The sequence below is a fragment of the Fundulus heteroclitus genome, chromosome 16, assembly GCF_011125445.2.
Source record: "Fundulus heteroclitus isolate FHET01 chromosome 16, MU-UCD_Fhet_4.1, whole genome shotgun sequence".
NCBI classification, from domain to species: Eukaryota; Metazoa; Chordata; class Actinopteri; order Cyprinodontiformes; family Fundulidae; genus Fundulus; species Fundulus heteroclitus.
In genome coordinates, this window is record NC_046376.1 from 18,164,953 (window position 1) to 18,177,775 (window position 12,823).

The window sequence follows — 12,823 nt, forward strand, 5'->3', positions numbered from 1 at the left end:
CCTCTTTAGATGGCCAGTCCCTGTTATGTATTTTTTTCTTTTTTACACTGATCACAGTAAGAATGGAACACTTGCTCTACCTCTTACTCTTTCACTCTGTTTGCCACCTTTTCACTGGTGGCACTGACAAACTTGAACTATGGAAAGACAAAAAAATAAAAGCTTTATTGTTCAGTAAAGCTGACAGCAGCCGTCATTTCTGCTTCTGTTACGGGGAATTCAGGTAACACCTTGGGGTTCGCGATGTAATTACGTTATTTTGCAACAGGTTAAAGTGTCATTTTTATTTCCACCACCAAATCGAACAATTACACTTCTAGGTTGACTTGCGAAAAGTCATATATTGGACTTTTCCTGCTTCAAGGTATCAGATTTTAGCTAACAGTTGATAAAAGAACGTTTGCAGGATTTCCATCTGAGCATTTGTTTTTTGGCTCGGCTGTAACCGTGAACAGATCTTCATCACAGCTGTTGCCAAGAACATGCAGAGTAATTACAATGTGATTTATGCTGGAAAGGATATTTAGCACTTTGCCTGAGCAAACACATAGGCAGTCCTAGTGTAACTAAACCCTATTCATTCCCCAAATACAAGCCCTTTACTGTTTGATCATTTATTGTGCTCTCCAAAATTGCTAGTAGCTCTGAAGAAATGCTGTGTTAAATGTATGTTTTGGAGACTTTGTGACTGTCAAGATGTTTGACACAGATTTGGTTGTTTTTAACATTTAAATTATTCCTTTGTGGATATGGGCATGTTTAGAAGAGTTATTTTCTGACCACTAAGACAAAAACTAAGCACATCCATCATATGCCCTACTTGAATTAACCTGTCTTTCCCATTTTGAAGAGTGGTTAAGTTAATGGTTATCATCACAGCAGATGAGTATCTCTCCAAATTGGGAAGTCCTTGAATACTAATTAAAACAATTCTAGCTACTTTAATAAGTATAGTTGGTATTGCGTTATAATCAGATATCAAACCATACCCATACAATGAATCCAGAAAACGAGATCTTTGATTGTTAGAAACCTTTCTAGTTTGAAGAGACATGGACAAAAGGCCCATGTGGGATTTTTATTTTTTAAGTTTGCTTATGAAAAGGGTTCTGGACACCCAAAATCAAGATATAAACTATATTGCCAAAAGTATTCACTCTCCTGCCTTGACTTACACATGATCTTAAGTGACATCCCATTCCTAATCCATAGGGGTTCAATATGACATCGGTCCATCCTTTGCAGCTAGAACAGCTACAACTCTTCTGGGAAGGCTGTCCACAAGGTTTAGGAGTGTTTATGGGAATCTGTGACCATTCTTCCAGAAGCGCATTTGTGAGGTCACATACCGATGCTGGACGACAAGGCCTGGCTCTCAGTCTCCGCTCTAATTTGTCCCAAAGGTGTTCTGTCGGGTTGAGGTCAGGATTCGCCAGGCCAGTCAAGTTCATCCACACCAGACTCTGCCACCCATGTCTGTATGGACCTTGCTTTGTGCTCTGGTGCACAGTCATGTTGGAAGAGGAAGGGGCCAGCACCAGACTGTTCCCACAAACTTTGGAGCATTGAGTTGTCCAAAACTTCTTGATATGCTGAAGTATTCAGAGGTCCTTTCACCGTAACTAAGGGGCCAAGCCCAGCTCCTGAAAAAACAACCCATAACCAGAACGCCCCCTCCACCAAATTTTACACTTGGCACAATGCAGTCAGATAAGCACCATTCTCCTGGCAACCGCCAAACCCAGACTTGTCCATCAGATTTCCAAATGGAGAAGCCTGATTTGTCACTCCAGAGAACGCGTCTCCACTCCTCCGGAGTCCAGTGGCGACGTGCTTTGTCATGTGTGGCTTGGGTGTAGCTGTTTGACCATGGAAACCCATTTCACAAAGCTCTCTGCGCTGTCCTGAAGTTTGGAGGTGTGTAGTGATTGACTCTGCAGAAGGTTGGTGACCTCTTCGCCCCATGCACTTCAGCATGCGCTGACCCCGCTCTGTCAGTTTTACGTGGCCTGATACTTTGTGGCTGAGATGCTGTCGTTTCCAAACACTTCCATTTTCTTATGATACAGACTTCACGACTGGATTTCTTGCACAGGTGGCATCCTATCACAGTTCCAGGCTGGAATTCACTGAGCTCCTGAGAGCGACCCGTTCTTTCACAAATGTTTGCAAAAACAGTCTGCATGGCGAGGTGGTTGATTTTATACACCTGTGGCCGTGGAAGTGATTGGAACACCTGATTCCAATCATTTGGATGGGTGAGCAAATACTTTATGCAATAGAGCATTTGGGGATAAAAACGTGTAAGTTTTAAGTTGCCCAGTACCTATGTTTTTCTGGATGTTGCATTTTTTAAGGGTTTATTGAAGTCAAATGGCCGTAACAGTCCAAATGCTGTCCACACACACTGGTTATTGTTGCCGTTTATATAAATGTGCTTATGTAAGTCCACAGAAGTCCATGCACACTTCTTGTCGCTCTTCAGGGCGTACGATGAATGCATGAATCTCACTTAGATGTCTATTTTGGTCTTACTGTTATTTTTTCCCCTTTATCTGTGAAAGTTACCAGCGCACTCTAACAAAAGCTCAGTTTCAACAGATGATGCTCTGCGTATTTGTCAAAGTCCGATGACTTTATGCATGAATGAGAAAACTCAATGGCAGCAGAATACTTTTAGAGCCCCAGTGTTGGGTCGTGGTGCAGATTCTCACCCAAACCAAAGACATCCTTTTTAATAAAGAAGGCCTTTTATGACTAAGAGCTTACATAATATTTTCCTGAAAAGATTGTCGTGTGACAGAACAACCACTACTAGTTTAAGTAGTAGCGACTCTGTTGAATGTGGGCTTTGATACAGAAGTAATCTACAGTTTCTTGTCTGTTAATTGGCATTTATGGACTTAAGGACAGGAGTCAGAGCTGATTGCCTCTTTTTCTTTCGATTGACTGGCTTTGCAAACTCACAAGCACAGAATATTGACCTTGTGCCTATTTTCTGCGCACTACAGTGAAGTTTGGGAACTTTCACTGTTGGCCCAAGGGACCAAGACTTTGACAGAGGAGTGTGAGCAAGATGCAGTATGTATGTGCACTCCACTTTGGAAATGCTTCCTCGATCTCTTGCCAGATCTCACGACCTTCTGACTTGTATTAGGCATGGGCATTCAGTTTCAAGTTGTTTTTTTTTTTTGTTTTTTTTGCCAACCACCCTTAGGCCCAGTAAAATGAGTAAAATTGGTGTTGAGAGGGGAAATAAGGACAGCCTTCCCTGAAACTATGTCCACCTGTTTTTCTGCTCCTTGTCAAGAATGCATCCATCCCTTTGCCCCGGGTCCCAGACAGATGGGAAGCAGAAGACATGGTTTATTTTTGTTTCCCAGATGCATGACGCAGGGCTAGCCTGGGGTGAAAATTTAGCTTGAGCCCGTTTAACTGAGCAGTAACTCTCTATGGACAGAATAGTCTCTAGCCTCGGGATGAAATGACCTTATGCAACATGCTGTACTGTGTGAGCTTCTATTGCACCATGAGTCTCAGCCGGAGAGGGATGGCATGGTCAGGGATGACATGACATAAACTTACAAAAAAAAAAAAAAAAAAAAAAAGTTTCATTAGGGTTGAAACCCGTGAATTAATTTCACAAAATACACGACGGGTACACAACATGTCAAAGCCAGGGTGATTCTGACATGGAGGACTGCTTTGCTTTGCTGCGCAATGGACTACGAATATGTCATATAATGTGTTCATTTGACAGCAGTGTAAAGCTAAATATTAGTTAAAAATTAAGCAATACGTTAAAAGAGGATTTATGATTTCACCTCAGGTGGCACAAAGTAAAGAGTGCTAGAACATAATGTGGATGTTTTGATAATATGCTTTTCTGCGTTTATATAATGTAGATCATAAAGTAGTCCCTTTCTACTAAAAGCCTTGAAGCGTTGTCTGTGCTCCGTGAAGTCAAAGGTTTGGGCCACAAAGCTCCCTATAAAGGCCTCTTCGACATAAATGGCAGCATTTTACAGAGAATTGTACAGGATATGGAAATTATATAAATGCATTTTGTTTAGGTCTGGGGCTAAAAAAAGATACACGTGTTGGAAAACAAGGCAGGTTTTAGATTTAGCTTCTTAAACTCATTGGCAGGAGGGATTAGATGTATGATTTCGGCTGTGCAAGGATTAACATTTGATCTGGGTATACTTGTGTGTGTATATATATATATATATATATATATATATATATATATATATATATATATATATACGACACACGATGAAATATAGGTATTTTGTTTCCCACATACATACTTAATCTCTCCACCAATATGTTGCCTTCTGTTTAAAGAAACAGCATTGGTGAATCTTATTTTTTTTTTTGATTTTTTTTTTTTTTTTTGCAGGATTACATGGCAATAAATGCGTATGAATTTGAAATTATATCAAAATACGCACTCATATCTAAGATATAACAAAGCAAATAAATCACGGTGTGGTATGTACCTTGATTTTGGAGTTATAAAAGAATTGAAAAATCAGCAGTTGTATTCAATTTGTGTTTCAGCACATGTAAATATTGAAGACTATATATAATTTTGTGAACATCAGTGGGTACTTTTAAGTGTTGTTTTGAAGTGTTTGGTGATGCATATTAAATAGGTGGCAGATTTAACACTTAAAGCATTTGACACCAGCAGACTTTGTCTTTGAAGCATGTGAACTCAGGGGGTTTTGGCCATTGGTTCACCACTGCTGTCTCAAATCACGGGGAATCCCAAAGCTATTTATATTACTATAATAATTCTTGCATTGCTTTGGTGTGGATTGTTTTACAACATTTTGTAATCTTCTCATCTCCTGTTTCAGTACAAAGTCCTAAAAACACAAGGAAACACCCTGTTCTGAAAAAAGAATAGAGATCATATGAACAAACGTATTTGTCTGATTGCATCTGTCTTACTGTGACATCTATACCATGACAGCTACTAGAATAACAATACTGACAGTAAATACTAGCAGTATATATTTCAATAGCTCAATTTTGTATCCTTCAGCTGTCTTTAATTTGTACATCACTGCAGGAACCTGTCACATTGCAGTTGATTAGTTTAATCATTTGCTTTCATTTAAAAATATCAAAACAATGTCCTTTACAACAGTAACGTTGAAAACTAAACTCAAAACAGTAGGTATGTGCAAAAATATATACAATATGGACTAAAATCAACATTAAAGGGTTCATTAACAATCCTATGAGTTTTTGAACAAATTGCTCACTGGAGTTTTGAGCCTCTACCTTTCTAACTTCCAGTGACGGCGAGCTGTGCCGCAGTGCTAACGCTAGTTCAGGCATAAACAGAAACAATAACGACAATTTGTCTTCATCCGTTTTCTTTTTTCTGTGTCCTTTTTAAACAATTTAACTATTATAAGCAAATGAGAGCATATTCGAATAAAACTGCAGAGACATGATGTATGTATTTTTTTTCCTGGTTGTGCGTCAGGTCTATTTTGTGCATGAATCCATAAAATTACCTCGTGAAGCAGTGATGTAAAATTAAATAGGCAGAACTCAGATTCCGTTTGTTTAAGTGTTGATTCCTCATGGGATATACAGAGACTTGAGTCTCCATATACAGTATGAAGCATTAATAGAGGGCGCAACTATACAAATCCTACTTGGAAGGATCACACAGCATAGTGTACGGAGGGGGGGGGGGGGGGGCTGTGTTGTTTACTGCATGATTCGGATCATTTGCACTATTTTAAAACACAGGGACCGCCAAAGAAGCTGAAAGTTAATATCGTCACATTCTGGAGCAGAAGTTCTCCGACCTGATGTCAACAAGTGGAACAGCTGCAGCAAGTCGAGCCGCTCTCAACTTCTCTCGCTGCAGGCTGAGCACTCACCGTCCAAATCAAGCCACACTGTCGCTGATTAATATTTAGTCAGTGCATTTCATCTTATTTGCAATTGTTTCAACAAGTTGTAACATTTTTTTTTTCCTGACCTCTCATTTTCTGTGCAACTGATTACATAAATGTGTTTTCATGTTTCAATTGATTATCTCCAGCATGACAAGCAGTTATTGATTGATTGTGGGGGGCAGCCATTTAAATGTGAGCATGTTCACGGCACTTAAACTGCTAGAATATTCCTGAACAGTACAAGGGAATGTGCGAGAGGTTCTCAGCCTGCAGGCCTACAAACATACAAACCCAGACAGAAACGCAGCCATGCTAAGGTTAACAAGGAATAAATGTCAATGGGACCTTTATCTGTAAGCCCTTTACTCACTTCCAAGTGACGGCATGAAATTTGCTCATTCTCGTTCAGATTATAGATTTAAAGATTTAGACAACCCCATGAGTTCTTGTAAAATCATCAGTTGAAAGCCTGACACTGTACTCTGTCGATATGTTTTTTGTTTGTTTTGTTTTTTTCACAATTAACACCGTAGCTCTTGGCCATCACAACTTCCCACTTTAGTTATTGAATGAGTTGAATAGGATAAAATAAAGTAATGCTCGTGATACCCGACATCACCTACAGAGCCAACTATATTTATTGGCTCGCATCATGAATATGTGTCAAAAGGACTTGAAGCCTTTTTATTTGTAGTAGCATAATCATAATGTGGAATTGAAAATATCTAATCTTTTATTTCAGTAAATTTATTCAGTGGGGAAAATATTTTTCATTACTGTCCCTTTAGGGGCTCCGTAGAACAAATGTAATTTAAGCATTTTTTTTTTATTATTTGGTCAATCTCTACAAACTTCTAATACGGTTTATTGAGTCTCTATAGCACCCATCATATGTTACTTAAATGTCAACTGGTTAATTGGCAGCGATGCCAGAAAACAAATCTGTTGCCATCACAAACATAAGCATTTAGTTAACTAAACTTTAATCGGACTTCAACTGGAACAATGTGCTTTGCCCAAATTGAGCTTTTTGCCAACAAGCACTCCAGATGGGTTTCGGCAAAACAAAGGTTTAAATATGTGAAAAAAGAACCCCCTGCCCACTGTTAAGTATGGTGGAGGATGTGTGATGCTGTGGGCCTCTTTCTCTTCCTAAGGTGCCGGGAACCTTGCAAGGGTTCATAGTGTCAGGAGCTCTTTGAAACAAGGAGAGGTTTTAAGGTGCTTCTCTCAGCTAACCTTCTTTCACCACACAACACATATAAATAAACCAAAACAAATAAAATTATTTGTTTTGGTTTACTCATCTGAAATTCAGATGAGTTTGGGCTAAGTTTTCTAGAATCAACAATCTCTTAATGTCGCCATGGTGACATTAACCTTTGAGACAGACACCAGCTTAGGATACACACAAATAACATGACACACATACACTAGGTCAAAGATTTAGAGCCAGATGGCGATAACACTCATCTCTACCATACATGGCAATCTACGTATGGTTTGAATACACACCAACCAATCAGTATCCGTCACATTGCTTTGTGTTCCAAGCTGTGTCCGGTCATCCTACAAACATTAAGCGCAACGGGTCAAAGAGGTGAGATGGAGCCACACTAGCAGGTAAAACCAGTGCTGCCTTGCTGTGCTTCTAACTGGTGGCTGTTCCCTTTTTTTTTTTGTTCTTCTTTTTTTCTTTTTTTTCTTTTTTACAATCGCTTCATTTAGTTTTATTACAACTAGCCATGAAGAAAAGTCATCGTTCTCGGCCCATTCCTTTTGCCTATCCCTAGCATCTACGACCTTTCTTAACCTCTTCTGTCGCGGGTAAAACGACACACGGCCAGAGAACAAAGACATGCCGTCTCTTGAATCGAAGAGGAAAGACAATGTATTCAGATCCCAGCTGATCTAATGGAAACCCGGGTGTCCCCAGGGACAGTGAGTGCATCCACGATGCTTTTCTGCAAGTCTCTGCCTGTTAATGCAAAGCAACCGGTGCGTACGTAAAAAGAACCAGACTGCTGAGACCTCGCTTTATTTTTAGACCTCCTCCTGTCTCTGGAAAACTGATGAGCTCCTGTAATCATTTGTACCTCGGAGGACCTTTTTAATGTAGCCACTCTATTCTGTAGCAAATAATGAGACTGCCCCATCAGTGTAGAGATCAAACAAGGTTAACTCAAAATAATGGTGAAATCTAGGCTTAGTTTATGAGATTTTTAATGGAATATTGACAGAGAAATATTAAATAAAGATATCCAAACATATGTAATGTAGATGTTCAAATATGTCAAACACAGTAAGGTAAATAAATCTCTGAGGATTAAAATTCATGGTGGAAAAGGTGAAGGACTTTTTGTTGCACTCGTACTGCGTACCCACAGGAACAAAGCCAGCCTGCTGGTCTTGCTGTGTAGGCTTTCTAGATCCCCTGGGGTGTGATTATGACCATGCCCAATTCCCTTTTCTTTCTTTTTTTTTAAACTGGAGAAGCAAAATAATTGTCTCGTGAATGAGATGAAGCATTGTACCGCAAATTGACCTGGCGCAGTGTTTGACCTTTGCCCAGATTACTTCCAAGTCTGCCAATGTTTAAATGACACGAAATAATCCGGACTTCTGGGAAAATGACAATGTCATATGAACTGCGTCTCCTTTTCAAAGTAATCTCCCAGGCTGGCAGGACCGCGGACCGTATGAATATTCATGGTGAACCGCTCCACCTGAACACCAAAAGCCTTGCAAAGTTTACATGCCTGTAGAGTTTTGTTAAATTGCAACTACAAACGTCAGTGTCTTCTGTTGAAATCTGGTGTCGTAACACAACATGCAGTAGTGCCTAATTATGTAGTTGAATGTAACTCAGATTTACACGTTTTAAAAGTTGTTTTAAAAATATATTAATTTATGAAAAATGTGCCGTGCATTTGTATTCAGCCCAACTAAGGTAATACCTTTTGCTGCAGATATAGCCACAGGCCTTTAGGGACATATCTTTCCCAACTGCAAACATCTTTAAAGTTTTTGGCCATTCTTCTTTGCAGGATATCTCAAGCTCAGTCTGTCACCATCAAATCTTGTCAATAAATTCTCGACTGCTCTGGACTTTGACTAGATCACTCTGATACATCCGTAGGATGTGATCTATTTTAAACCATTTCAATGCAGAACCTCAGTCTCACATCTTTTACAGGTCTTCTTTCATTACTGCTCTGCATTTAGCTCCACCCCTCTTCCCATTAAGTCTGACCACTTTCCATGTCCCTGCTGAAAAAAGCCCCCTGCATGGCACATCATGTATTGCCAAGACTGTTGTATTCAGGGTGGTAAACAAAAGCTTTCAGTATTAAGCAAAGCTACACAAGCACTCCAATTACTGTTCCATATTTTTAACCTACTTGAGTTATTGTGACGAAATTTGCGATAACACTTACAGAACAATAATGCAGCCAGTAGGCAAATTACTAAAACAGCAACAAGAATATTCAACAAAGTTGGACTTATTGATCATAAATTCCCATTATTTATAAAATCCAATTTATTTAAATTTGCTGACAATGTTCATCTACAAAATGTGTCTTATCATGTTTTATAACATCACATTCAAAGAAGGTTCTTGAAACGGGTTTAAAGGGGGCGTTCTCGCTGTCAACCAGACAGCAGAATTTAACAACTACTGGAGTCTATTTATGAATTAGATAACTTTAAAAAAATTAATTACAATGGATTTTATTTAGGGTAATCAGTCACTTGCATTACTTTGTGCTATTCTATCAAAAAAAAAAAAAAAAAAAACAGTAAAACACATTTGCAGTTTGTAAGTGCTGTGAACAGGTTTTCAATTCACTATCTACACTTCTGGAGACCTACTTTTTCCGTATCCTCGCTCCTTGTTTAATTATCTTTGACTTTATAAGAGCAGGCTGACTTTTCATGCTGCTTCCAAAGTCACCAGATAAGAGCACAGTTGCGATTACCTGAGCCTTCAGGTGTAACACCAAACCCTGTCTTTACGGCACAATTAAATTCTCCTGTTACCCCTTTACTCCTGACAGAGATTGAAAACATGCCCTATTTTCAATGCTTCACTAGAGCAGCAACAGCTTCCGTTACACAGACAGTTCTCAATAATGTGCTGATTAGACTCGGCTGTTCTTCCCTATTCTTTAGATATTTGCTGACATAAATATGTGGCATATTCCCCATTTGTCAGTTTCACACATATATGATAATGGTTTTATCATATATATATACATACAGTATATCTATCTATCTATCTATCTATCTATCTATCTATCTATCTATCTATCTATATATATATATATATATATATATATATATATATATATATATATATATATATATATATATATATATAATCAGCTGGGTTTGGTTTTCAACAGGCCCCTTCTGCCGGTTTAAGTAGATGATAATGACCCAAGGTTACCTTATTGGACAAAAGAATCCTATAAGAGTAAGCTTTTTCCTCATTTAATTTTTTTCACTTCCTTCCCTGAGGAATTTCTAATCACAAGTCGCATGTCAGCGCATCCATGGCTTTGTTGTTTCCTTATGGCAGACCTGCTTAAAACAAGACATACCTAAACCAAGCATAAGCCACCTCTGTAATCTCAGGACAAGCAGGACAGGGGAGAAAATTGTGTTGTGACGCAACAAATAATCTCCCGGTGGGGAGAAATTATGCTCCTAGCAGAATAAAGACGGATAAAGAGACTCTTTACTTTATTAGCAATAAAACTAATTTATATAATTAATCAAGCGAGAATCTAGAATTCCGTGTGCTTTTTATGAATGGATTCAAGAAGCCGAGCTGGAAACATCTCCATCTGTCAATGGTCTTTGAACCTTTAGTGGAGACTAATCTTTGTTAGAGGTGCACTAGCATAGCACAGCCTGATTCTGTTCCTTTTGGGTCTAAGTGGAAAGTCAGCATCAGTGGGAGGGGTGGGGGGGTATTCGGATGTAAACTTTCACTCGTGTGGTTTGAAGCCTGGGAGATAATCTCACCTGGGAAAGAAAGAAGTTGATATCGACCATCTGCTTCGTCTAGAGGGGATTTGATCTAGTCACTGCGGCGGAGCAGAATGATTAGGCTTTCCTGGTGTCCCGTTCCGCGGGTGCCTGGCTCAATGTCACTGCTGATTGGATCCTTTAATCTTGTTCTGTGTGAATTAAAATCTAAGATGAGGGGGAGGATGATTGCGTTCCCTGTTCCCTGTTCCCTGTTTTTATATCGTACCTTTTTTTAGTATCTGCCCCTATATTTAATTAAATATAGTTCATTAGCGGTGCCTTTTTCCTTACCCCTATAATTTTTATTTTAGAGAAACTCCTGATTTTTATTTTCTTTTTTGAAACTTTATGTTGCCTTTTTAATAAACGTTTTAAATATACCAAAGCTATTTTAGAAATTATAATCACTATCAACCTAATCATTCAATAAACGTCTCATCCATTAACCCTCTGTGGTTGAATCAGAGCTTCGGTGGATTTTTTTTTTTTCTGACAGATGACTCATAGATTCAAATTGGCTGCAGGTCTTTTCTTCATTTCACATTTTTGCACCGAGTGTCAATTTATTATCAGCTTGGAAAAATTGCCTCGCACTTTGAGATCTCGTAATTTTTTTTTTTAATATATCCTGCTACATGAAAATGTTGTTATTTGAGTAAATAACTGATTTCAACCAACAGCAGGTCATTCAAAATTTGTTCAGGGGTCATAATCTCTCAGATTTCATAAGAATTGACTGACCCAAACATGCGTCAGAACCATAACCAATAAAGAAAAAAAAAGATTTTTTTTAGCAAATATATAATAAAAAGAAATATGAGACTTCAGTATCTTTATGATTATTTATGTTATTTATATTATTATTTATGATATTTACATTTATGTATCTTTATAATTATTGTTTATGTCAAAATAATTAACTACCAAGAAAAATAAACTGACATGTAGCAGTTAAGTACATGGGTAAAAAATAAAATAAAAAAATATTATTCACGTGTACAAAATGCAAATATTTGCAAAGAAAAGTGAGAAGAAAACTGAGGGTATGTTGGACCAGAGTGGTACCAGTGCACTGACAGCATCCCCTGCTCCTCCTCAGGCACACCACCATCTGTAAGTTTAAACTCTTTGAATTGAGAAATTTGGTGATATTTAATAAGAAGGAAATTCTCCTTTATATGTAGACACAAAACAATGAAACAATATGCCTTAGTAATGTTGACTGTGAGCACAGTGTCACAATAAAGCTTTGTTTCTTTATTTAACCAGGTAATAATATAAAAAAAAGATTTTCCATTTCCCTGTTTATAACTTTCACACCCTGGATCACTGATATTCTAATGTAGCATTTCCCAGTTTATCCTACCGTTAGAATGTCTTAACAGCAGTATTCAGTAAACTGACTTAAGCCAATATAACGTGTAAAATTACTTGATCTGTTTTTCTTAAATGGATTGGCCATAAATAAATACCATTAAAGCACTTTTATCAATCAATCTTAGAGAGAATGATTACAGGACATTTCAAACACATTTCCAAGGCCGAATAACTATGTTTGCAGCAGCTTTGTTGTTATTATTTCTCAAATATTGAACATAAGCTGTAAGATTAGAGTAGAACATTGTGCCATTTCTAAATCTAACTGATTTCATGTTCACTGACATCTAAAAACATGCGTAAATACTAAATAGAATCGCCATTGTATAAACATTTATAATTTATTATGTTTTAACATACTATAGTATTGTATATTTAATAATATTACTAAACATAATAAAAGCTGCTTTTAAAAAGCCGACTATTTGTTTGTGACTATTTAGTTTTTGGTATTGTAAAATCAAGATAATGTGTTTCAG